Below are 27,332 nucleotides of genomic sequence, written 5' to 3'. Positions count from 1 at the left end.
CGGTTGGTTAACCAACTGAGCCACCCAGGCGCCCAACCTCTTTCTTCTTAGGGGGCCCCAGCCTTGGTCTCTACTTTTGTAGATGGTGAGCATCTCCACCCCCTTATCCCCTCACCCTCTCACCCTCACCCTGCCGGGTGCTCACCTGTTCTTTTCTCTTCAGGGTAGTTTCCCCTCAGGGTATACTTTACTCAGTATGGTTCCATGTCTGACCCCTTGTAGTAAATCTGACGCACAGAGCACAGAGGCTGGGGTTTTAGCCTACTGTCTTTTTCAGCCCATGATGGATTCTCCTTGGAGGACACTTCTGGGGGCCTAAATTTAAGAAGACTTGTACAGAGTTTTGCAAAGGAGTCTGGAAAGTAACTGAGATCAATCTAGGCTCTTTGAGTGGAAAGGAACCAGGATAGCAGAATTAGAGAAACATTAAGAGGATTATTTTCTTTAGGAAGGTGAGGTAAGGTGCTCTTCTGGACGTGGTGACCTCACACTGTATGTTTGGGGATAGGATGCATTTCAGAATGTGACAGCTACCTCCTAAGTGCAGACACATGCCATCATTTTATATATAGGACCTCATTAAAGCCTCACAGCAACTCGATGGAGAAGGCATTATTATCCTTACTAAACAAGGGAGGCAAGTGGGGGGACAAAGGGATGAACAGACTTGCTCAAGGTCTCGTGATTAGCAGGGATTCAAACCCAGGAATCCAGACCTGTGTGACTGTAAAAGCAGATGCTTTTCCCCTTTCCTCCTCCTGCCTCCCAGTTAGCCTTACCAGACAGTGTGGCCTGAGTTCAGTTCAGAATGTGGCCAGGATAATACGGAGAAGGGACACCACACTGACCCTCGTGGGGTACTCCTGGATAGCGGTGTAACTCTCCGAGCCTCATTTCCCTTATTCTCAGTACTTTTGCTTTTCTGGTTGAAAAGGCTTATTTTAAGAATCAAAGGAGAGAAAGGATGCACAAGTGCTTTGACAAATACAAAGCCATATACTTTACTCTTCTGCAGAATTGTTTTGTGAAGGAGCAAAGCATTGAGATGGTTGGGTCCCAGGGTTGTATCTGGGTTTTGGGCACAGTGTGTGTGTGTGCGCGCGCGCGCGTGCGCGCCCTGCCCCACAGATCTCCCTTGTCTCCTTTGGGAGACTTTGGTTTATCTCCCAAACTTTGCAGTCACCACGATTTGGGGGAATGGTTGGTGGCTAGACACATGGTAGGTGGAACCTTGATCAGAGCTAAGTGCTCTGCATGACCTTGGGAAAGTCACTTCACCTTCCTAAAGCTCCGTTTCCTGAGATGGTCACATCTACTCAGAGGTGTCATTGGGAAGATTAATGGCAGAATATGTGTATGAAACAGCACCTTGTCAGCCAGATAGTGATGTGTGTATGTGCAATGGAGGTCATGGGCAGCATGGTCGGTTGAGCACACTCTCAGCCCATTCCCTTTCCTGGTCAGAATGTATGGCTCATATGTTCTCCTGCTTTTAAGACCTGGAGAAGGACATGATTCAAAACCCCTTTGGAGCTAAGACTTTTCCACTGAAATTGTGTAAATGATAAGTGAAAAGTTCATAGAACTTTTTAGTTTGGACAAGGAGACTACAGGTAGTGCGAGGTGACTATAGAGCATTTGGAAAATATTGGTAGGCCTTAGGAAGAAAATACCAGTTGTCTTTAATTCCTTCCTCTTACCTTTTTAGTAACTTCCTTCCAGTATTTTTTCTAGGCAGCATAGTCTGTTGATTAATAGTTTAAGTTCTGGAGTCAGACATGCCTGGCTTTGGATCCAGAATCCTTCACTTCATGGAAATAATGGGGTTGGGTGAGATGAAACGAACGGATACGTGTAAAACATGCCTGGCACTTAGTAAGTTCTCAGTAGACATTAGCTATGATATTAAGCCTGAAAATAGTATTGGGCTAATTTTGAATGAGATTTAATGTTAATATTTTGTTCATTAAATATTCTTTGGGTCCTTTTTTTTTTTTTATAGTTTTTTTAGTATATTCTCATATGGATTTTATGTTCAACAAATATTTCTGGAGCACCAGAAATAGTGTGCCTGTGTGCCAGGCACTGGGTCCCAGAATTTATTTTCCTAACTCCTATTATTAGAAATTTAGTTTATCACTCCATTATAAATAATGCTTCGATAGACATCCTTGTGCATAAATCTTTGATCACATCTCAGATAATTTTCTTAGGATAAATCCCTGGAAAGGAGAATTGCTGTGTTAAAGATAATGGGTGTTTTTAAGGTTCTCAGTAATATTTCCTAATTGTTCTTCAAAACATTTTTAAAAATTAATTTTCATTCATCCGACTAGCATGTGAGAGTACTGACCTTCCTTCACTAGCTCTAATACTATTTTTTCAAAAAATGGTAATTCTTGTGTAGTGTGGGTTACCCTTTCTACCATGGACTACAGCTCTTCTCTGGGGCTCATTTTTTTCCTGCTGCAAGGTGGGGTACAAAGGTCTCCTGCTGGTAACTACTATTTATAAATTTAGCAGGATCTTTGGGTTTCTGTTGTAGAAAGACTGTGCAGATGACCTGAATTATTATTGAAAGTGCTGCTTTCAGCCAAGTTAGAATTTCTTTATGCTTATGCAGAGACTTGAGAAGTACTTTCTTCTCACCACACACATCCCTGCCCAGGGCATGGGGTGTGTCAGATAGCTGGTTTGTATTGACAGGCGACCAGGATTCTCCACTCATGTAAATAATCGTTGTTAGCAGTCGACTGCAGAATTACGGGGTCCCTGTTGAAAGTTTTAGGAATTTGTTCTGTTTGAAACTTTATAAGGAAAGGAAGCTCCTTTTACCTCCCACAAGTATAATAGTGTCCAAGTGTTGTATGAAATGAAATAGGGAGAAAAAAGTTGTTCTATTGAAAATGCTGAAAAGTAGAAAGGGAATGAAAACCAGACAGCATTCCATCATCTAAATAGAACCTCTGTTTTTAAAAAAATGGTGTGTTCCTTTCTAGTGTTTTCTTTTCCCATATATATATATATATATATATATATATATATATATATATAAAACAAATACATATATATATATCTATATCTTTGCATAGTTGGAGGCTTTCTGGGTGTGAGTTTGTTTGTTTGTTTTAGAGCTGACCCTAAGTCAATCCTTTAACCATTTCCTGATTGGTTCAAGCTACTTATTACAACACTTAGGCTCCCTTTACCTCCTTTATGCCTCTTGTGGTCTTGTGATTTTAATCTTCTCTCTACATTAAACCCCAAGGGATGTTGTTTTAAAAAGTCAATAATAATTTAGATTAATCTCCATAAATATGTAGATCTCTGTGGTGTTCTTTGTTTCTTCTTGAATGACCGTGCTCATGATGTTCTCTCAGATTAATTTCCTTCTTTCTGAAGAAACCCCCTTAGTTGTGTGTGTGTGTGTGTGTGTGTGTAAGCATGCATAGGGGGTGTCTGGTGGTGCCCTAGTCTTTCAATTTATGTTTGTCTGAAAATGTCTTTCCCCTTTTATTTGGAGGATATTTCCACCAGGTATAGAAGTCTAGGTTGCCTTTTTTTTTTTTCCTTTTAATTCCTTAAAGATAATGTTCCATTGTCCACTGGCTTCCTGCATTTCTGTTAAAAAGTCATCTGTCAGTTTTATTGTGTTTCTTTTGAAAGTAATATTTTCTTTTCTCTTTAGCTTTTTTTTTTTTTTTTTTTAAAGCAATTGCATTATGGTGTACATTAAGTGTGGCTCTCTTTGTATGTATCCCCCATGGAGTTTGGAGAGCTTTTAGAATTTATGGCTTGATTTAAAGTCCATTTTAGAAAATTTGGGGGGAGTTCTCTTTAAATTGCTTTTGCCCCATTATTTTTCTCCTCTTCTTTGTCTTTGCATTTGTTAGACTCTTTTGTGGTATCTGACAGGTCCCTGAAGCTTGTTTTTGTATTTTCTGTGCTTCAATATGAGTATTTTTTCTATTAATCTATTTTCCACTTCATGAGTCATCTCTTTCCTGTTTGTTGTCCAACCTATCTAGTAAATTCTTAATTTATTTTGTTTGTAAATATCTTATTTATAAAAAAGATAGTTTCTGATTTTTTTAAAAGATTTTTAAAAAATGTTTATTATTTATTTGACAGAGAGATCACAAGTAGATGGAGAGGCAGGCAGAGAGAGAGAGATAGAGGGAAGCAGGCTCCCTGCTGAGCAGAGAGCCCGATGCAGGACTCGATCCCAGGACCCTGAGATCATGACCTGAGCCGAAGGCAGCAGCTTAACCCACTGAGCCACCCAGGCGCCCAGTTTCTGATTGTTTTTAATGATTGTATTTTTCTCTTTGTTTGGTCCTGATGTGCTTGGTAATTTTTGTTTGAATGCTGGGCATTTCAGATGGAAAAAGCTCAGGATGTTGGGTCACCTTGATTCTGTTAAGGCTGGTCTACTTTTGATCTGCCCTTGCTTTTAGAGTGAGTGTTTATTGGGGTCCCGCTTCCTTGATAGACCCTGATATTCACAATTTGTTTTTCTACCTCTGGGAGACTACCAAAATCTCTGCTTAGCTTTTCAGTTTTTTAACTTTTTTTTTTTTTTTTTCCGGTTTGGATTTCTAGGACCTAGCTCTGTACACAGGTGGTTTCAGTGTCATCAAATGCCTTGAGGGGAAATTATTGAACATTGGGTTTATGTATGAGTGGTTCATTTTTCCCTGAGATCTTGGGTCTTAAATCCTGGATGTCATTATAGCCCTGAACTGCAGCTTTTGTTTCCTTGTCCAGGGAGAGAGCTGCAGCATGCTGTATCTTGCTGCCTTTTCCCTCAGTGTTTGTTATACCAGATCAGCACATGTTCTGGGGAGAAATATCAGCGATTGATATGTACCTCACCAAGGTTCTCTTTCTTCTAGGGGAATCGTCCTTCCCGGCCTGGCTGCCTTGTTGTACTCCCATAGCTTCAACAGTTATTATGGTTATTATTATTATTATTTCATATTTTATCTATCTTTTATACTTGTTCTATACAGGAGGATTAATCTAATAGCAGTTGTGTCATGACAGTTGAAAGTGAAGTCTAGTTTTTTTTAATCTTTTATCATTTGACATTTTAAGTATTTTGTATGTCTTTAAAAATTCTTCATGGGGGGTGGGTGCCCGGGTGGCTCAGGTGGTGAAGCACCTGAGTCTTGTTTTCAGCTCAGGTCATGATCTCAGGGTCCTGGGATCAGGACTCTGTGCTCAGTGGGGAGCCTACTTCTGGATTCTCTCCCTCTGCCCCTCCCCCTTCCATCCCGCTTACTCACTCTCTCTCAAATAAATAAATGAATTTTTAAAAATTCTTCATTAGGTGATTTTTAATATCCGCACAAAACTGTTTGCTATGGCTTTTATAATCTACTCAACCATTTTTCTAATGTTGGATGCTTAGGTCATTTCCCATAACTTGCTTTTAAAAAAATAATGCTGCAGTAAATGTCTTTGTGCCAGAGCATCTTAATATATTTTAAAAGCATGGACTATGAATGATCAGAGTTGAAAATATTAATCAGTAGCGATTGTTTCCATGTATATGTCAGGTACAAAAATAAATACAAAACTTTTCTATCTCAGATGGTCCAGAGAGAAACATTCCTTTTTCCAAAGTGTTTTTATTTCTTTAAAAATATTCATTTAGTGCTTACCATGTGCCAGGCATTCTTTTATATGCTTTATAATACTAATTTTAATTCTCCTAAGGGCCCTAGGACACCGGTACTAATAATGATAATGGTTTTAAAGATGAGGACTCTGAGCACAGGAGGGTAGATAACTTGCCCAAGGTCACCCAAGTAACTTCCAAGGTCACACAGCCTGTCAGTGGCAGAGCTGAGCCATGAGTTCCTACTCTAGAGCCCATGGTTTTGGCTCCTCCCCTGTACCACCTGGAGCTAATTGTTCTAACTTATCACTTCCTTTTCCCCCCATTTTAGCTTATTCCAGAGCTGCCCCAGCCTTTTCTTAATTGACCTTTTTTTTTTTTTTTTTTTTTTTTTTTTAACCGTCTGCCTTGTGGTTGCTGGGGGATGAGTGTGAATGTGGGTACAAGGTGCCAGGGACAGAAATTGCTGTTTCTGGGACTGGGTCTGTGCAGGGACAGCTCACTTTATAGGTTGACCAGATAAGCTTGCCGGGTGGCTTGTAGTGTGTCTGTTGGGGACTCTGGGTGTGGATCGAATGACAGGGAATTCTGCCTCCACCTGTGGTTTGGCTGCTCATTTTGCCATTTAGAGAGGCAGAGTGAAGTAATCCTTTTCTCTTCTCCCTTTCTCCAGTTCCACTTCCAGTTAGGAGCACAAATAGTTAAAGAGGTGTAGAGAGGGCTTGCCTGATAAAGCACTGGTGTTTTGGACTTTAGGGACTGTGGGGTGTGGATGAAGAGTGGAGAAGTCATTGACATTTGTCTTTCTGCCTCTCTTTGGATCTTTCTGTAAGTGTCCCCATCAGTCTCCTGTCCCTCTCTGCTTGTTATGTCTTCCTCCTACCCATTCCCCTCTTTCATCTTCCTGCTCATCTCCCCTTTTGGGTATAACATGGATTTGGGGGAGAGGTGGATGTGGGGATAACTGGTTTCCTTAGGGTTGTTGGGTTTGTACCTTGCAGGGGTTCATCAGAGAGAGCTTTGCGGGTGAGGTGGCTTTGAGCATGTTGATTAAGTGGTATCGAAGGAGCTATGTAGGAAGGATGACTAGGTGGCAGAGAAGTGAAGGAGAACTTGTCCCTTCCCTGCTCGCAGCCTTTCAGCAGCCCCTACTGTAGTCAGTGAAAGCCAGTGTCCTTGCAGTGGCCTGGTGATACTCTGCTCCCTCCCCTACCTTCCCTCATTCTGCTTGAGCCACATTCTGCCTCTTCACCATTCCCTGGATGTACCTGGCACCTTCTTGCCTTAGGGCCTTTGCATAGGCTGTCTTCTATGCTTGGATTGCTCTTCCAGAACCTAGATACCCATCTGCATTGCTCACTGTCTTCCCCTTCAAGTCTTTTCTCAGGTGTCCCTTTCTCACTGAGGCTTTCCTCTCTACTGTATTCAGTGCTGAATTTCCCATCCCCTTTAATACATTTTGCCTGAGTTTTCCATTCCCTTTATCTGCTCTTTGTCTTTTTTAGAAATACTTAAGGGGAACCTGAGTGGCTTAGTCTGTTAGGTGTCTGCCTTCGGCTTGGCTCATGATCCCGGGGTCCTGGGATCGAGCCCCTTGATGGGCTCCCTACTCAGTGGGGAGTCTTCTTCTCCCTCTCCTCCCTGCTCATGCTCTCTCTCCCTATCTCTGTCTCTCTCGAATACATAAATAAAATCATTAAAAAAAAAAACCACTTTAACCATCTAGGATTCCATATAGTTTACTTATTTCTTATCTTTACTGTCTCCTCCCTTCTAGAACATGAGCCCCGAGAAGCCAGAGATCTTTCTGTGTTTATTCTCTGCCGACCCTAAGCACCCAGCATGGGGCCAGGCGCATAGTAGGCCCCCAGGAGATGTTTGTTGAGTGCTGGGCTCCTGGGGGCTCTGTAGGGCCCCCAGCTCAAGAGACTTTTATCACATCTTAGGATCTGAAAAGTCTTTGCCTGTAGGAATTTTTTTAATTAAGATTTTTATCATTGTCATCCCCTTCCCCCTTCCAGTTCATTTAAGACTGTTATGAAACAAAACTCATTATGCTTCAAAATCTGACAGAGCTAAGGCCCCAGGGAAAGTGCGAGGAGGCAGCCATGGAGGGTACTTCCTTCCATTTCCCCCGTCCGTGGTTGTGGTTGTCTCATGGGGTTGGTTCCCTTAGGACGGCCTTGAAGCCCCCAGGGTCGAGGTAAGCAGGGGTTCCCGGGCCTCAAGGGGTACAACCAGCTGGAGAGTTTCTTGTCAGCCAGAATAGAAAATGCTGCCTTCCCACATTGAAGGGTTTCTCCAGTCACCAGGAGTCAGGATAGAAGGGGTAAGAGGTGGCAGGCTGGTGAGAAGGGAGAGCAGTGAGGTGTGTTTTATATGGTTCAGGTGGAGGAATAATGGCCTAAGGAGAAAGTAGACTTGTGGTCCTCTGTGGGTGTGACTTTTAGTTTTCACTTAAAACAACCAGTGGATTTTGTTGATGTGTTCAGCAGTGGTTACAGTACAAATAGGCTTGAAGGGCCTGTGGGCCTGGGCTCTGGGTCACTCAGTACTCATTCTGCTGCAGGAGGGATCCCACCAGGGATGGGGGGGGCTTGGGTGTGGAACCTTGTGGCTCTGAGCCAGCGTGTTGAACTTCTGGATCTGTGGGTTCCTGGGAAGGGGGCAGACCTGCTGGGAGTAATTAACGTGTGTGGTGGATGGGGAAGGGGCTCAGACTCCTCCCAGCATTCTTTTCCAGAGATTTCCCTAAATGAATCCATGCTCTGGCTTCTCAAGCAGGGCAGACCTGTCCTCTGACTTCAGTAGGCCAAGGAAGGCTTTGTTCATCCGAGAGCTTCAACTGCGAATCTCCTTTAGACTTTTGTTTTCTCCCTGTGAACAAAGGAAGGGAGCTTAGAGGGTACAGTTGACTCTTTTTTTTTTTTTTTTTAAGATTTTTAAATTATTTATTTGACAGAGATCACAAGTAGGCAGAGAGGCAGGTGGGGGAGAGGGGGGAAGCAGGCTCCCTGCTTAGCAGAGAGCTTGATGTGGGGCTCTATCCCAGGACCCTGGGACCATGACCTGAGCCTAAGGCAGAGGCTTTAACCCACTGAGCCACCCAGGTGCCCCTACAGTTGACTCTTGAACACTGGGGGATGTTTGGGGGCATTCGAAAATCTGTGTATAACTTTCGACACCCCAGAAACTTAACTGCTAATCACCTGCTGTTGACAACAAGCCTTACCAATAACAAGCACTTAACATGCATTTTGAGTGTTACATGTAGCGCATACTGTATTCTTAGGATAAAGGAAGCTAGAAGAAAGAAAATGTTATTAAGAAAATCACAGTGAGGGGCGCCTGGGTGGCTCAATGGGCTAAAGCCTCTGCCTTAGGCTCAGGTCATGATCCCAGGGTCCTGGGATCGAGCCCTGCGCCGGGCTCTCTGCTCAGCGGGGAGCCAGCTTCCTCCTCTCTCTCTGCCTGCTTCTCTGCCTACTTGTGATCTCTGTCTGTCAAATAAATAAATAAAATCTTAAAAAAAAAAAAAAAGAAAATCACAGCGAAGGGAACATACATTTATAGTACTGTATCATTATTTATCAGAAAAAAACCCGTATACAAGAGGGCCTGCACTATTCAAACCCATGTTGCTTAAGGGTCAACTGTAATATTCTTGGGTTGTCACAGGGCTAGGCCAGGATAACAAAATTATCAATAGGCTGTCAGCGTACAGTGATGTAAGTGAGATGTGGGGATCTGATAAGGGAGGCCTGGGGAGAGCTTCAGCCTTGGAGACCTGGGTTTTCACCCTCTCCCTCCCCCTCCACCCCAATCTTGGCATTTCATCTGCTAATAAAGTAGCAACACCAACTGATGTGAGTTTCACCTCCTTTCATTTCCTTTCTCTCATCTGTACTGGGGCCATAATGAGCTTCAAAAAGCCACCAGCTGAATGATCAGCCTCTGAATAATCAAGTCTGTACAACTAAAAATACACGGTTGCATTATAATGCAGATATACTAATAAATTAAGGGGAAAATAATTGAGCCTACCATTGTTTACTGATGCATTGTCCCCACCAGAAGTTACATAGGAAATAAATAAAATGACTTCACCCTAGGTCGTTTGGGCCCTGTAGCTTAGTTGTTTAGAATATACGACTAAGGAGGCCCAAATCCTGCTTTGAGCCCCACATGAGATTATTACCGCATGGTGACTAGTTACCCAGACTTGGCTCCTCCTCCTGGCCTCAGATGGCCTGCCAAGCCCTCACCAGCTGTCTCTCCCTGTAGCTCTTGGGTGCAGGTGATTTGGTGTAATCTATCTCCACTGTGGAAGAAAATGCTCAAGGCATAGCCCTCCTACTGAGGGTGTCAGGAGTCCCACTTTTTGATTTAAATATACAGGAGTAGATTTCCCAGTTGTTAGACATCTGTTATTATGTGTCCTAGGTAAATAAGGTCTTTTGTTCTTATCTAGTAGCTTGATTTGGACATACTTGAAATAATTAATTCAGTACACATTATTGAATCCTCACTATATGCAGACTCCAAGCTAGGCATTGGCAAACTTTCTTTAAAAGGCCGGAGAGTAAATATTTTCAGCTCTGGGAGCCATGTCTCTGTCCTCTGTACTAAGTACTCAGTCTTGCTGTTGTAGCATAAATGCAATCACAGACAAAACGTGTTTGGATGAATTGCGGGGCTGTGTACCCATTAAACTTTATTCACAAAAGCAGGTGGTGGGATTGGCAGCAGGCCAGCTACTGTCCCCTGGTCTGACCCCTTCAACCCCTTCATTAAAGATATAGCCATCAACAAAATAGACCTGATCATGACCCTCAGGGAACTTTCATTATTGCTGGGGATGATTCTTTGCTACTGTTAGTAGCATTGCTTTGAGACCACACCTGTTGTAAATAGTTTTACAAGTAGCTTTAGGGGGGCCATGGAAACCTTCATGGAAAGTAAGTAACTTTACTGGAGAAAGGTCCTCTGCATAGACAGTTCTATTTATAGTACCCTCTGGTGTCTGAGGGTACGGTGTGTACTTAATTTGGCACGTAGATACATTTTTGAGTTGCTGGTTTTTGTTTTTGTTTTCTTTTCACTTAACAATTTCACATGCATAGTTTCATGCATTGGGCTGGATTGTTTAATTGTAGTGGCTACGTAATATTTCTTGCTGAGTTAAGGCCTGTTAGATGCCCCGGTATAGTAGGCATTTCTTAGGTGTTTGTTTCCAGTTGCAGTAAAAACCCTTTTCCAGTTGAAAAGGAGCTAGTCTGTGCAGAACCACCCCTGGTGAGAAGTGTTGACTTGGGAGAACGCTGGGAGAGTCGGGCGAGGGTGGTATCCTCATGCCGGCCGAAGGGGTGACAGTCCACACCCTGTAGCCGGGGACCTGCCAGGTAAGTGTGTTCTCAGGGTAAACGTTTCAGTGACAGATAGCAGGGTGATCTTTTACTCAAGCACCTCTCCCCCACTGCAGGGAAAGCATTTGGAAGCTGTGGAGCAAACTTGGAATCTGCAGAGATTTTGTGGGTAGATGGGGAGGGAGAGCAGTCCTGTGCAGAGAAGATAAAAAGCCCAGGGGGCAGGGTTGGCAGCCAGTGTGTGGAAGGGGCATGGGTTCTGGGGCCAGACTGACCTTGATGTGCCTCTGACTCTTGAGTTTGTCCCTTACGCCCCACAGCGGGGTGCTTCTTAGCCTCTCTATGCCTCAGTTTTCTTTGCTATAAAATGGGGCTATAATATCCGTTCCATAGCGGGTGTCGCCTGGGTGGCTCAGTCGGTTGAGCATCTGACTCTTGGTTTTGGCCCAGGTTGGTCATGATCTCAGGGACGGCAGATCAAGCCCCATGTCAGGCTCCTAGCTCAGCAGGGAGAGGGCTTGAGATTCTCTTTCTCTCCCCCTGCCCCTCCCCCTGCCCACACATGTGGGCTCTCTCTCAAACAAACAAAATAACTCTTTAAAAGAAATAGTAATACCATTCCCTGGAGGTGGTGAGGATCAGACGGAATAGTCCAGTAAGCACATTACACAGTGCTTGGTTTATGAGCGCTCTATGTAAATGATAGCTGTAATTGTTTGGTGTGAAGCAAGTGGCCCATGTTAGGCCTGCAACTCACAGCAGTAGTCGTTTTACTGTTCTTGTTACTGGGGAGGCCCCGGAAATTACCCGGGACCAAGACTGGACTTCCCCTCCTTTCCCTCCCATCATTTCTATCCCCACTCCCTTGATAACTCAGATGGGGAGGTCAGACCCAGATTCCTGAGCCCAGGCTTTTAATAAAATCAGATCAGAGTCTGACAACCAATGGGATCATCTCATAGACTCAGCCGTTCATGCATTCATTCATTCGGCACTTACGCAGAGGCTCTACTCCGTTGTACAGCGTGCAGTGGTGAAGAAAGCAGGCATGGCGATGGGCTTTAATCAAATAATCCCACAAATGTTTAATTATAGACTGTGATAAGAGCAGTGAGAGAAAAGTACAGGGCTTTAGGTTGGGAGACGATCTTTCTTTTTACAAGACACTTAATTTCATTAGTAATCGGGGAATACAGCTCACGGCGAGATTCCATCTTATCAGCATTGGGTGGCCAGACATGAGGAAGCCTCGCTGAGCGAGCATTGGAGGGAGTGTAGGGCCCCTGGTCTCATGTGCACTGCGGGTTTGGAGCCTGAACGGATGCAGCCACCCTGGAGAATGGTTTGGGGCTGTCTTGTAAAGTTGTATGTGCGTGTACTGTGTGACTTGGCCGGTCTACTCCTCGGAGTACAAAATCACGAGAAACTCATTCAGAGGGGCACTTGGAGATGTGTCCTGAGAATGTTCCTCCTTGGAGCACTGTAGATGTGAGCAGGAAGCTGGAAGCCTGAATGCTCTTCTGCTGGAGAATGAGATTGTGGTCACGTGACGAGCCATTAGGCCATAGTGACAAGAAATGAACAGCATCTGCGTGCATGGGTAAGAGTGAATCTTAAACCTGTCTGCAGTTGAAGCTAAAGCAAGACCCTGCACAGCCCATAGAGCGGACTACCTTTGGAATTCATTTTAAAGTCAACAGAACATTTAAAATACATTGTTTCGGGGGCAGGGGGTTGGGTTTGGAAGGATCCTCTGGTGGGGCCAGTCTCTTGAACCTGCTTCTCTGGACACTGGCTCTTTATTTTTAAAGCGCAGTGAGGAGAAGGGAGTGGGGGAGGAACCAGGAGCCAGCTTGTGTTTTGTAGCCTTTTTTTTGCCGATTGCTTTGGAAGCTTTTTTTTTTTAACCCAAATTACAAAACATTACCTATCGGAGTAGTGACCCTAGGTGCCTCTGTGTGCATTTTATGTATTTTTTTTTTTTTTTTTTACCCTGAACGCCTTTTTCGATGACCACAAATGCAGATGGGATATGGGAAACTGTGGCCTGTGTGTCGTGATCGCTGCCGTTTCCTGCCCCCGAGAGTGGTGTCGGCGGATGTTAGCTTGGAGGGCGGCTGTGTTTGCAGCCAGCTGTGAGATTCCTGGTCACAGGGCCCCCTTCCCCATGAAGAGACTGATGTGGCGCTGTGATGAGGCCTTCTCCGGTTCCAGGTTTAGCAGGCAGAGGTAGTTCAGAGATGAGTAAGAGGGGAGCACTTTTTGGTTGTAGACTCAGGCTCACACATACATATCGAAACTCTTCCTCACTTTCGCTTTTCTCATTGATGGGCTTTGAGGCGTCCGAAAGTCATCTGTGGAAGGACAGAGGAGAGAGCAGAGGGAGCAACTTTTTGTATGAAAGCACCAGAGGGGAGTTGGGGATGGGCTGGAAGAAACCAAGATGTGCTCCTCTGGGGATGAATAGCTCATCTGGTGGGAAGGTTTGAAAAGATGCTCTTGTCAGGCTGTGTGACCCGAGGTGACATGGAAACCATCGGGGGCACAGAGCACCTGCTGACTGAGCGTGGCCCTCCCCGGCAGCAGGGGTTAAGGGGGAACGTTTGCAGAGGAAAAGAAAGAGTCCAGAGGAGGGGATGTGGATAAAGGGGGATCAGCAAGCCAGACCGTATGCAGTGACTGCGTGAGAGAACAGGGAGTGCCTGGAAGGTGAGCAGGTGGACCAGGGTGGTTCTGTGTGTTCCAGAAAGGAAAGCCCGAGGTGAGAGCTCCAGGAGGAGATATTTGGTCTTAGTATAAGTCAAGTGTTTTTCAGACTGCAGTTTGCAGTCCATTAGTGCGTTGTCTAATTAACTAAATGATGAAGACCAGCAATTTAGAAAGATGAAATATAATGGAAAGGAAAGAATAAAACGGGAAGATAAATTTCCTGTGGATCAGAGATGTATGGGTCAACATTGTTTCTTGAAAATGTTTGTTCAGGGTTACCTGGGTGGCTCAGTCGTTGAGCATCTGCCTCAGCTCAGTTCATGATCCCAGGGTTCCTGGGATCAAGCCCTGAGTCAGACTCTGTTCGGCAAGAAGCCTGCTTCTTCCTCTCCCACTCCCCCTGCTTGTATTCCCTCTCTTGCTGTCTCTCTCTCTCTGTCAAATAAATAAAATCTTTTTTTATTTTTTTAAAGATTTATTTATTTATTTATTTGACAGAGAGAGAATAAAGTCCTTTTTAAAAAAATATTTATTTATTTATTTGATAGAGCAAGACAGTGGGAGAGGGAACACAAACAGAGGGAGTGGGAGAGGGAGAAGCAGGCTTCCTGAGAAACAGAGAGCCTGATGCCAGCCAGGCTGGATCCCAGGACCCTGGGAGCAAGACCTGAGCCGAAGGCAGAAGCCCAACAACTGAGGCACCCAGGTGCCCCATAAATAAAATCTTTTAAAAAAGAGAGAAAATATTTGTTCCATTTTATATATTTATATGGATATATAGATATTTTAGGTACTGAGTCATGATAAAAAGTATAATTTCGTTTTAGAGGTAAGGTGGAGAAAGTTTGAAAGTCTTTGTTACAAGCTACCATTTAATAATAGTCCTTACTATTTATGGAGCGCTTATACCGTGCCAGGCACTCTGCTAAGTGCTTTCCATACATTTTCTCATTTAAATCTCAGGACAACTCTTTCAAGCAGATATTATCATTCCCATCTTAAAGATGAGGATATCAAGGTCAGAGAAGCTAAGTGCCTCTCCCAGAGTCATGGAGCATGTGAGTCTGGAATTGAACCCAACTGCAGGCCTTTTACAGGCCTAAGCATATAATGAATGTCTACTATAGGAAGAAGCATTGATGGAGCTTTCCCAAAGCCTGGAAAACGGGTGGAGAGTGGGAAGTCTTTGAGCAGAGGCTGAGTTGCACCTGTGGGACAGTGGTGATGGGGGATTGGATTGGATCAGTACTGTGGATCCCTGATTATTCCCACAGATGTTTTATGGTGTAGCTAGGAATGCAACCTGTTCCTGTCGAAAGGCAGTCCAACTCTTGGGTTTCTTTGATCCTTGATTAGAGTACAACTTACTTAGTTAACATAGTTGTAGACTTGTTTACAAGTGGAGTTTTCTTTTAACAAGTTTTCTGTAATGAATGTACATTTATTTCATGATTTTAAAAAGATATGAAAAAATGTTTTCTTGTTTTGTGTAACAAGCACACATCAATTTTATAATTTTTAAAAAGTCATTAAAAAGGAAATGATGGTGCAATGCAACAAAAACTTTAATTAAGAATTCTTCCTGGCGGGCGCCTGGGTGGCTCAGTGGGTTAAGCCGCTGCCTTCGGCTCAGGTCATGATCTCAGGGTCCTGGGATCGAGTCCCGCATCGGGCTCTCTGCTCGGCAGAGAGCCTGCTTCCTTCCCTTCCTCTCTCTCTGCCTGCCTCTCTGCCTACTTGTGATCTCTCGCTGTCAAATAAATAAATAAAATCTTTAAAAAAAAAAAAAAAAAAAAGAATTCTTCCTGGCAAGTTTGTGAAGATAGCTGGCAGGTGGCTGTTTCTGTTCCAATGTGGTCTTGAGAGGCTCTGTGCACACCATGGGAGGTGATTGGTGGACAGGTTTTTGTTTTTGTTTTTGTTTTTGTTTTGCATGAACAGTAGCTTCTTATCAGTTGCCTGTACCAGCCCATCCTGCTTGCACAAAACAGGATGACATGTGGGACCATGGCTCCAAAGTGAAGCTTGCACTGATTTTATTTAAAGCTGGAAAGGATCTTGGAGGTCATCTCCACTAAACTCCTCATTTTATAGAAGAGGATACTAAGTCCTGAAGAGGGAATGTGACTTTGTTTTGCCTTTGACCCATCCCATAGAGAGCAGAATGGGACCAGCTTTCATATGGGCTAAACTATGTTGCTTTCTCAAGGAAAAGCAGTCCTAAAAGTTGGTTGAGGTTGGGGTGAATAAAAACCAAAGAAGTGGCCAACTTCAAATTCTGAATTTATGGGGAAATTCCAAAGCAGAGGTGAGAGGAGTGGGATTTAGTTGAAAGAACCTTGATCTGGGAATTGAGCGACTCGGGTTCTGCTTCCAGCTTTAAAGCTCTCTGTGTAATCTTTGGTTAGTTACTTGCTCACGGTCACTGGAGGAAATTAATTCTTCTTCACATATCACTTAGTCAGCTCATGGCAGGAATACTATCCCCAAACAGAGCAGGTCCTAAGGCTAATTTCCTTCTAGAGTCAATGGCCTCATCTTCTTAGAGCTGTCGTTGACCATGTTCTGTAGACTTTAGGCCACAAGTGTAGGAAGCTCTCCAGCTTGATGGGTGCCAACCATCATGGAACTTAAAGTACAGTTGCTACATGGCCATGAAGAACTTCATCTTCTCTTTGACTGGTTCCTCAAGTTCAGAGATTTTTGTTTTCTGAATCCCCATAGTGCCGAGTAGGTGCTCAGATTGTATATGCTTTACATGTCTGAGTCATTGAACTGATGTTTGTGTGTGTTTTCATGAGTCACATGGAGGTACGATCCAAGTCTACTTTGAATAGTTTCTGTTACTGTGGCTCCATGGATCGACCAGTCGCCTCATCTCCAAGTGGTACAGGCATGCATCTTGAAACACAAGCCATCTGATTTAAGAATTGAACTGTGTTGAGGAGCTCTGTGGTTTGTGATGGGGTCGATTTGAAGTCGGTCATTCTGTGCCTAAGTAGGCAACAATTGAGGGGAGGGGATGCCACGGAAGGAGTGGGGAGATAGGAGGGGTGGGGAGAAGCTTCTTCCAGGCTTCCAAATTACCCAAGGAGATGTGGATAGCAAAGAAATCGCTAGGATTATGGTGGATTGTGATCAGTTTCCAGGATCTTCTCAGAGGATCGTTAAGAGAGCAGATAAATTTCTCGTACGGGACCCATCCAGAATAGGATATCCTCATGGGTTAGCTGTGTTTTTCCTTTACCTGGGGTGTCATGCAAATGCAGCCAGTTAACCTGATGGATGGCCTCAGCTGGGATGGAAGGCAATTGATGGAGTTTGTTTTACCCTCTGTTATCAAGGCTCATAATATGAGCTTTAAGGCTTTATGGCTTGATTAGTGGCATCAGCGCTTGAAAGAGCTGGCTTTAGGGCTGCTGTGGAAGGTTACAGGGAGAGTAATTAGATGGTAGTTGTGAAATGGGGGGCGGTTTCCATTTACTAATGGCGTTGAGGGAGCCCTGCCTGGCACTGAACCCCCGTGGTGAATTTATCAAAAAGAAAATGAGTTGGTTAGTTTGGGTGATCTGCTCTCAGCTTTCTCTCCACCTGTAGTTAATGCCCGTGACCTGCTGCCTGGGAGCCCACTAGAGCCTCTGTTTCCTCTAGTCCTTTGCTTCTCCAAGCATGGTCCTTGAATCAGTGGTGTCCCACATCCCCTGGGAGCTTCTTAGAGTAAACGCAGAACCCACACTGGCAGAGTCTGGATCTGCATTTTAAACAAGGTTCTCAGGGGGTCTGGGTGTACTTTAACATTTGAGAAGCACTGGACCAGCACAGATGCCCCCTGAGGTTAGAGATTTGTGGCAATGTGTTTTTTATTGGGTAGTGCAATAAAATATTTGAACCCTAGGGCTGCTGTAGGTTTCCAGCCAGTGTCTTTAATTAGAACCTGGATTTGTCTGTGTGGACGTGTGTGTGTGTCCATTGTCACTTGTGGCGTCAGTATAGGGTTGTGGTTTACATCTCCTGTGCCCCTACCCCCCTCCGCTAACCGAGTTCTTGGCATAGCTAGTCATTTCTCTGAATGCAAGTCTGGCATCACAGAATGTGGTGGTGGGGAGGATGACCAGAACACCACTTTCTTCCTGTTGCTCCTCTGAACAGGAGCCCATGGTACCTCCCATTGCCTGCTGTGTCATATCCAAACCTCTCACTGGGGTTCCTACACCCCGGGGCCCAGGTTTATCTGCCTCTTTCCGAGGCCAGGCAGCATCCCACTGTATAGCATGATTGCACTGGGCTGATTCTCCTTGAACCTGACTCGGGGTCCTGTGTCTGAAGTATCTTTCCCACTGCCTTCCTGGTAGTCCCGTGATTTCTCTGTTCTCTGCACCCTTGGTTTTCTCTGCTGCACTGTTTTGTACTTGGTGATTTGGGGCTGCTTACTGAAGCCTTGTTGTTTTTGTGGGCTGGTCTTAACCCCTCGCTCAGATAACACACTTTCATTAGAGCGTGGGACCCTTATATGGCAGCAGGTGCCTGATGAATGAACACGGTAGGTTCCTTGAGGCTGTCCAGCATCAAGAGGCCAAGGATTCGATATGAGTGGGTAAGTTGTGTTGCTGGCTTCACAGTTGGGGTGGGGATCGGTGAGGGCTCTGAAAAGAAGCCTAGAAGAGATTGGAAGGGACTCCACAGAGGAGAGGTGGGAATTGGGCCCCTTGTCTATAGCCTTTCCATAATGGTCCCAGAGGGAGAGAATGAGTACCCTCGTGTATCTGGTTTATTGCAAACCTGTCCTTTCTCTTTTTACATAAGTCTGATGGTGGGGAAAGATAGATTCTTTAAGGAGAGGCAGGGAGGACAGATGCAGATATTAGGAACTGGCATTGTCCTGATAAGGTTTGGGGTGGAGGCTATATTTACTTCTGACAGGTATACTGGTAGGATCTTTTTCTGTGTTTAGAAATAGTTTATGGAAGATGAGCGTATGCATTCTTTAAAAAAAACCCGCAATAAACTGACACCAGAACAGAATAAAATTTAAACAGATCAGTTACCATAGAAGAAACTGAGAACGTTATTGAAGAGCTGTTCCTTAAAATAGTCATAAGACCAGATGGGTTTCACAGGTAAAGTTTTTCAAATATTGAAGGTGCAGGTGATTCTAATACTACTTGAATTGTGCTAGAGCAAAGAAAGAAGGAATGCTTACATTCTTCTTGTGAACGTAGCATAATAAATACTGGCAAGAGAGTTGTAGGGGCACACACAGCTACAAAGTGATCGCAGTTTTGAATATTGATGCAAAATTCTACTACTGATTAGCACACAGAATCTAGCAGTTCACTGAAAGAACTGCATAGGCATGTGGGTTTCAGAGAAGGAATGCAAGGATAGGTTAATTTTAGGATTTCTATTAATACAATTCATCATATTCAAGGGTCTAAGATGCTGAAAAGATTTATGAAAAATTAAGCATCTCTTTCTAATAAAAACTCATAACATAAGAATAATTAGATACTTCCTCACTGTGAGAAAATAGATCTTTGTCAAACTGGTAGCCAAGTTTTGCTTAGCATTGAAATGGTGGGTAGTAGATACATTTCCAATAAAATCATGATTCAGCACCATAATTCTGTAACCTTGTTTTGGAAGGATAAACTGGTAAAATTAGATAAGAGAAAGAAATAAGAGGTATAAGAACTAGAAGGAGGAGGCAAGACTAAGGACAGAGAATTTGTTAAAGTAGATGAATATATCATGAATGCATAAAATCAGTACCTCTCCCATATAAACAATATCCCAACTGGAAAACACGATGGAAGAAAAAATTCCATTTATGTAAGCAACAAAAGAGATGAACTATCTAGTTATAAGCTTCAAAAATTATATGTGACTTCAGTGCTATGCGAAGGGACATAAAATACTTAAACAGAAAGATAATATAATCTTGGCTGGAAAGAGTCAGTGTTAGAAAAATATCAATTCTCCTATACAGTAAAAATGTGACCACAATAAAAACTACCAATAGGGTTATTTTGGTAGTAGAAAAATCTGATTCTAAGTTCATATAGAAAAATTAATCTGCATGAAAATATGACAAAGAAAAAGAGAGAAGGGTCTACTGTAACAGATATTAAACATTTTAAAAGCTGTAGTGGGGCGCCTGGGTGGCTCAGTGGGTTAAGCCTCTGCCTTTGGCTCAGGTCATGATCTCAGGGTCCTGGGATGGAGCCCCGCATGGAGCTCTCTGCACAGCAGGGAGCCTGCTTCCCCCCACCCTCTGCCTGCCTCTCTGCCTACTTGTGATCTTTCGCTCTCTGTCAAATAAATAAATAAAATCTTTTTAAAAAAATAAATAAAAGCTGTAGTAATTAAGATAACAAACAAGTGACAGGGCAGAATAGAGAGCCCCAAAATAAAAAGGAGGGGTGTGTGTGTGTGTGTATGATTTGTAATAAAGGCAGCATTTCAAGTTTATGGGGAACGATAATATCTTCACATCTATATAGCCGTCTGTGGTAGGGGGAGGTGCAGGAAGTAGGGTCCCTACTCTGTGCCTTAGATCAAAATAAGTCTATCAGAGATAGGTGAAAGATTTAAATGAAGAATCAAAGTATATAAGCACTAGAATCTTTCTACGGTCTTGGAGTAGAGAGACCTTCCTAAGTGTGACTCATTTCCCAGAGGACATGCAAGATTGATAAAATTGACAACGGAAAAATGAGAATTTTTGCACGAGGAGACCATCATAAACAAAGTCAAAAGATAGGTGGTCATATGGGGCACCTGGGTGGCTCAGTCGGTTGAGCTTCTGACTCTTGGTTTGGGGTTAGGTCATGATCTCCTGGGTCATGGGACTGAGCCCCTTATCGGGCTCCCCTCTCAGTGGGGAGTCTGCTTGAAGATTCTCTCCCTGTGTCCCTCCCCTCATGTGAGTGTGCGCGCCCTCTATCTCTCAAATAAAATAAATCTTTAAGAAAAAAGATGGGTGATAATCTGAGAAAATATTTGCAACTTACATGATAAAAGGAGCTAACTGTCTATATATAACGAGCTCTTAGAAATAAGGATTGCTGACTTAATTGAAGGGGCAAAGGATAAGAACAGAAATTCACAGGAAAAGAAAGGTAACAGACTCTTAAAAAGAAAAGATGCACAGACTCTTCCAATAAAGCATGCAGATCGTAACAACAGTAAAATGACATTTTCATCTGTCAGATTGGAAGAGATGAAAGCATTTGAGAATATATTGAGTTGGTGAGTGTGTAAAGGAAAGGTACGTTTGTACATTCTCAGTGGGAGAAAATGGGTACAATGACTTTGGAAGGCAGTTGGTGATGTTTATCTAAATTATACATGCTCATGTCTCAGGACCCAGTGACCCCACTCCTAGGTGTCTGCCCCAGGGAAACGTTCACACCCACGGGCAGTGTCGATGGAACATTGTTGTAGTGGAGATTGGAGAGGACAAGGGGAACATCCATCAGCATGATGGATAAATAAGTATGTGTTTATTTAGTGAGGGCGAAATACAGCTTGGGCTGCTCAGACCCTGAGGGTGCCAGTAAATCAGCGTGGTGGGTTGGGAGGCAGTGGGCGATCAGGGGAGCCTTGTCCACAGTGGGGGCTGATATTTGGTGAGACTTTTTGTTTCAGTTTTGCACATTCACCAAGTGTGAACTGGGTCACACTATAAAATAGACTTCGTCTTATGGGACTCAGTCTAGAAAGTTGGAAAAACCCTGCAGGAGTGGTTCAAAGGAATAGATAATGTTGTGATAATCTTGTGATAAAGAGTAGACCTTGGAAATGTAATATTGAGTGCAAAAGGCAAGTTGCAGGGTGATATGCATACGATGTGTTACCATTTTTGAAAAGGAAGATGGTATCATCTTTTTGACAGTATCGTGTTTTGGGGGGAATCGTGTATTCATATAAAGCGGGCCTGAAAGGTGGGCACCGAGCTCTTCTCGGAGGTGCCCTCTGGGAACTGGAGTCAGATTTGAAAGGCTTCAGCTTTGAGTTGCATGCTTTAATTTGTCAAAAGGGAAGTATGAATGCTTTAGCTGTTTACTGGAATGTTAAAAAATGTTTACACATCGCAGAGATTTTCCAATGGAGCCATTAAGCACAGGCGCTTTTCCCTTGGTTGTTTCTGCTTTTTTGTGACCCGTCTTCTGTTTCTGATCAGTTTTCTTGCCTTTTTTTTTTTTTTTTGCTTTAATTTGAGGATCTTACATATTTATCAGCATCATCCTAGCCTTTTCATTGATTAGCTTATGATCACCTGAAACTGTTAGTGTATCAGTGACTCATTTATGAGGTTGTGTTTCTTTTCTGACTTTCCTAGTGTATTCTTTTTTTTTTTTTTTAATTTTATTCATTTATTTGACAGACAGAGATTGCAAGTAGGCAGAGAGGCAGACATAGAGAGAGAGGGGGAAGCAGCCTCCCTGCTAAGCAGAGAGCCTGATTCGGGGCTTGATCCCAGGACACTGGGATCATGACCTGAGCTGAAGGCAGAGGCTTAACCCACTGAGCCACCCAGGCGCCCCTCTAGTGTATTCTTTTGAAATTACTTGTGCCCATGGTTTATAGAACGTTCATTCTTTTTTTTTTCTTAAGATTGTTATTTTTTAAGTAATCTCTACACCGATCATGGGCCTCGAACTCATAGCCCTAAGATCGAGAGCTGCTTGCTCTACCAACTGAGCCAGCTGGGCGCCCCTCATTATTTTTTCTAAGAGTCAGCTTTAGGCTTTTGTTCTCTTCCCGGACATTTGCTCACATTCTTGTTTGTTCCTTCTATTTTCACTTTTATTTTATCTTTCTTTTTTTTTCCTCCTGTGAATTTCCGTCCACACAAGTACAGCAGCGCTTTTCCAGCTTTAAAGTGCACACAAATCCCCTGGGGTCTGGGGCCTTTGTTAAATGCAGATTCTGATCCTGCCAGCCCGGAGTGAGGCCCCAGATTCTGGGTTTCTAACCAGCTCCAGGTGGGGCCGACCACTGAGGAGCAAGAAAGGAGAGGAAGTGGCACCTGTTCCTTCTCAGACCTTTGGGCACTAGATCTCCCGAGGGAATGGTATGCAGTAAACCTGTCAGCTGTCCAAAGATGATGCTACTAACTCTTGTGATAAAATTCATACTGTTCTTCTTTGAAGTAGGGAAGATGGGATCCCCCCCCCCCCCGCCAAATCCTGGTGACTTTCTCTGGCTTCATTAGTGACCACACATTTTGCAGGTGGTCTTAAACACTAGAGGGTCCAGAACTTCTTTAGCCATACTTGGTGGGTGAGTGGACTGCCTTACCTCAGCACTGCTGTCTAGCCTGTCCTGGTTTAGCTGACTTTAGGTACATTTGGATCCATTGTTCTGAACCTTTTTGATGGTCTGTGGACCCATTGAAAATGTGAGGGAAAATCTAGACTTCTGCTCCAGAAATATGCCGACCCTCATTCCTGCCCACTGAAACCCTCAATTCTTTTGCTTGTATGGGCTTCAAACATCCTGAAGCCTATGTCTGGGTCATAAGACCCCTGATTAAATGGTGCTGCTAAAGCAAAGAATCCCCAAATGAAGACTAGAACCCACAGTATCTACAGAAGGCATCTGATCCGGCCCTGTTCCCTTTACGCATAAGGAAACCAAAGGCCAAGATTTTCAGGTATTTAAGTGGGATTCTCATTGTTCCCCAAGCCCCCATTCTAAACAGTTGCCTGTGGCAGTGGAGGGCCTGCTTGGCTTGACCCTGCTTCCCCTCGCAGTCTGTGGAGCTGAGAGGCATGCCCACCCGGACCCAGCCTGCATCATCTTGGGAGAGGATGGGCTATTTCCTGCCGCTCCTCCCTGCCCTCAGCTCTTAGAGTCCCGTATGGTCTGAGGAAGCAGACTCCAATCCCTTCCGGCCAGGATTCTGGGCTCAGACACTGTTCTGGCTCTGACATGGCAGGGGCCTCCTGCGTTGTTCCTGTGTCCCGTTTCCTTCTCTGAGTCTCGGTTCTTCTAAGAGGCTTCTGTGTTGGTTCCTGTTCTGCTAACATGCCTGATATATGGGTCCTGTGCTGGGACTAAGACCCTGCCTTGGCCCTTTGCTGGAGATGGCAAGGTGTGGTGGGAAGTCGTCAGCTGGAATCCCAGCTCATCCATTTACTGGCCGTGTGGCTCGGGGTAGATTACTTGACCTGCCTGGCCTCAGTTTCTTCGTGTGTGTGACAGGAAGTGTTGAGGATACCTCCCGGGGTGGTTGGAAAGATAACTCTGTAGGGTGTCTGGGGCATGGATGTGTGTTGGTAAGCAACAACTAGCAAGACTAGTCCCACTCCTGGGTGTTGGAATCTGGCCTCAACCCTCCAGCTGGGGCTTTGGTAACCTTTTCATAGATGTCCAGATGCTTGTGTGGTGGAGGGTCACTGGGCTCCCATGTCACAGGGCTTTGCCCTTTGGTAAAGACTGTTCGTCACCTCATCTTATGCTGTCACCTACTCCGAAGTCACTGTGAGCCCATCCTCTAGCTGGAGATCCCTAGGATCTCCTCTGACTGGAGGCCCACGCTGCAGGAGACAGCTTCTGTGTGTGTGTGTGTGTGTGTGTGTGTGTGGAATTGGGCTGGCTTGTCCACGTCCAGCTGATCCTGAGAAGGATTTTACATATCAGTTTCACTTAAAAATACAGCTGCAAAAGATCATGGGTGAAATAAACAAATAGATGAATGACCTAACTACTCCGGGAAATATTTATTGAGCAACTCTTGTCCACTAGTCATGGTGCTTCGCACCAGTGAAACACCCAGGCTTCTGTCCTCAGGGCAGTCGGTGATGGAGCCCTGAGGTGGGGCAGAGAGCTGGATGTCTGATTGTATTACAGCCCCCGCAGTAAGTGCGGTAAGGCTGGGAGAGGATGGGAGGGGGGCCATCGTGCCCAGAGGAAGGAGCTGGAACCTCTGCTTCAGAAGGGGGAGGCAACATTAGAATTGCTTCTTGAAGGTTGATAACTCAAGATCCTTGTCTATTAATTTTTCCAGATGAATTTTTTAAAAAGATCTATTTATTTGAGAGTGCATGTGTGTGTGTGTGTGTGCGCTTGTGTGTGTGTGTGTGTGTATGTGAAGGAGAGACTCCTCCCCAGCTCACCAGGTAGCCCAGTGCAGGCCCTGAGTACGTGACCTGAGCGGAAACCAAGAGTTGGGACATTCAACCGACTGTGCCCCCCAGGCGCCCCTCTCCAGATAAATTTTACAGCCACTTGGGTTCTTGGAAAATGAGTCTTGAAAAGTTACCAAGTAGGGCTCATCCCAGGAATATATGCGTGGTTTAATACAGAGAGACCGCTATTAATAGAAATAAGCCATAAAAATCAGAGCATCCAATATTTACGACAATGCCTGGAACCTAATCAATGCTGAACAAATACTCAATGAATGAAGGAGTTAGGTCTCAGTAAATGCCAAAAAATACTTAATTATAGATGCATTATAAAGCATCATAAGATTAAAAATGGGATTGTTGGGAGATTTACTCCTAAATGAGCTAAAGAGCCTGGTGTGTATAATCATGTACCAAGCCTTCCAAGGAGTGCAGATACCAAGTGGAGAAATACTAGAAGTGTGCCCTGAAAAACAGGAACTAAACCAGAATGTCCCTTATCACTACTTTTATTTAACATAGTTTAACAGATGCTTGTCATAACAATATAGGAACAAAAAGAAACTGGAGGGATTGGTATAGGGAAGGAAGAGATAAAAATATCACTGTTTGCAAATGACACAATTTCTATTCAAAGAGAATTACAAAATGCTGCATGGCTGTTTCTGATCAGAAGTTTAAAGTACTGAAAAGTCAGTCTCCCAAGGTTTTTGCCTCGATTTCATGCCCCGGCAGTTAAAATCCCAGTGAAAAAACCTTCTAAAGCATGCAAAATGATAATAATAGCAATAATCAGGAAAAATTGGTGGGTAAGCATACCGAAATATCCTTCGAAAATCTTTTAGCAGCGGGCTCCTCTTGGCAAACGGGGCAGGCAAGCAGTGGTTATTAAAGCTGTGTGGTATTATAGAAAAATGGGAGATTGGTGCGAGGAAATGGATCTAAAGAAATGGAAGACATTCACACGTGGCAAATTTGGAATGGCGAACAATAACGAAGGATATTATTTTAAAGGGACTCTTGGGAACCACCAGAGAGCCACACAGAGAAGGCACACCTAGACTTACGTCTCATCATAGGTTATAAAATCTCAACATATTAAAAACCTGATGTTAAAAACTTGTCAGAACTCAGAGGAAGCAGATGGAATACTTATCCTCGCAGAAGGGAGCAATGGTGTGTTTGTGAAAATTCCATACCAGTAATCATTGACGAAATCGAGATGCATTCAGCCATACAGGAGCGAAATCTGTGAGGTAGAAGGAATACACGTGTACCTGGTCATTTCAGGGCGGGCTTTGTGGACCTGGGCTTTGGGGTGGGGCTCTCCAGGGACATGTTTATGCTCTGTGTGGCTCAGTAAAGGGGGAGGGGTGTTTTCCCCCAAAACTGATAATAAAAATTGTGCTAAAGGGGAGGATAAGAGGGAAACAGGTGCCCTGAGCTGATGGGTAAGGACTTGTTAAAAAAAAATAAATTAAAAAAACAAACAAACAAACAAAAAACAAAGAGAACTTGTTGTCAAAGGTAGACACAGAACTGGCAAAGATTTTTAAAGGCAAATATTCAGACTGTTGGTAACATAACAGGGTCATTTTGTCTGAAGCCCAAATACCCTGAGATGTGCAGCGTTTATCTTCCCCAACGCCAAAGATACATGAGTTCAAACAGCTCGGTTGGCCTATAAAGATAGGAGCACATCGATGAGATTTCTAGAACCCAGTGCGGAGGCCTGTGGGAAAGAACACAGGGTGCCTCTCGTGTGACTGAAAGGTGGGGCTGTTTTTCAGGACATCAGGATGACGTTGGGCTCCAATAGCACCGGGATGGTTCATGCCTTGGGACCAATATTTTTACTTCTGGGAATAAGTCCCACAGAAGTAATCGCAAAGGGGCCAACAACCAGCTTGTCCACAGATGGGGAAAAATTGGAAATAATCCTTGTGTAGGTAATTAGGGAACGGTTAAGTAAACTCTGGGACAGCGATCCCGTGGGATCCCCCACATGTGGCTGTGTGGGGTGAAGTTAGGTGGAACGAGGAGAGGTTTCACCCCCCCCGCCATAAAATTGTTGATATGCAGTGCAGGAAGGAGGGGGAAAATTCTGGTAGTAAAAAAGAGGAAACGTGGGCACCGTGTTGTGGTGGAGAGACAGCACTGGGCAAGGCATCCACATGGGCTGGATTTGAGTCACTGCGTTGCCATGTGGTTTGGGGCTAGTCACACACCTTGTCCAGCCCCCTTGTCCCCACCCAGAGGGAGGTGATGGTGACACCCACAAATTAGATCCCAGGAGCTCTTGGCTGTTGCGAGCACTCTTTTCATGAACAGCTTTGCAGGGTGCTGGGAGCCCCTGCCTTCTCTCCCTCACTTTCTCTCCAACTCTGCAGAATGTCACTTCTAGTGGGAGGGAGGCAGACAGATACACCCCCAGACAAGACAGCCAGCAGAGCCACTGAATTACTTCTGGAAGGCATCGGCAGCCCCGGGAAACATTAA

The 27,332-nt window shown here is 44.2% G+C and overlaps 1 protein-coding gene across 19 annotated transcripts in view; it reads left to right on the top strand.

The window, feature by feature from the left end:
• Nucleotides 1-27,332, top strand: part of TRERF1 (transcriptional regulating factor 1) — a 202,762-nt gene that overhangs the window by 13,537 nt on the left and 161,893 nt on the right. Inside the window, exon 1 of one of the 19 annotated variants that reach the window (XM_032339972.1) lies at nt 15,499-18,292. The exons of the other annotated variants lie outside the window; for them this stretch is intronic. The gene's annotated coding sequence lies outside the window, so the exon portion shown is untranslated. Of the gene's footprint in view, nt 1-15,498; nt 18,293-27,332 lie in introns of those variants that run through there. 19 annotated transcript variants of the gene reach the window in all.

The sequence above is a fragment of the Mustela erminea genome, chromosome 4 (assembly GCF_009829155.1).
Source record: "Mustela erminea isolate mMusErm1 chromosome 4, mMusErm1.Pri, whole genome shotgun sequence".
Lineage (NCBI taxonomy): Eukaryota > Metazoa > Chordata > Mammalia > Carnivora > Mustelidae > Mustela > Mustela erminea.
This window is presented reverse-complemented; position numbering and strand designations above follow the sequence as displayed.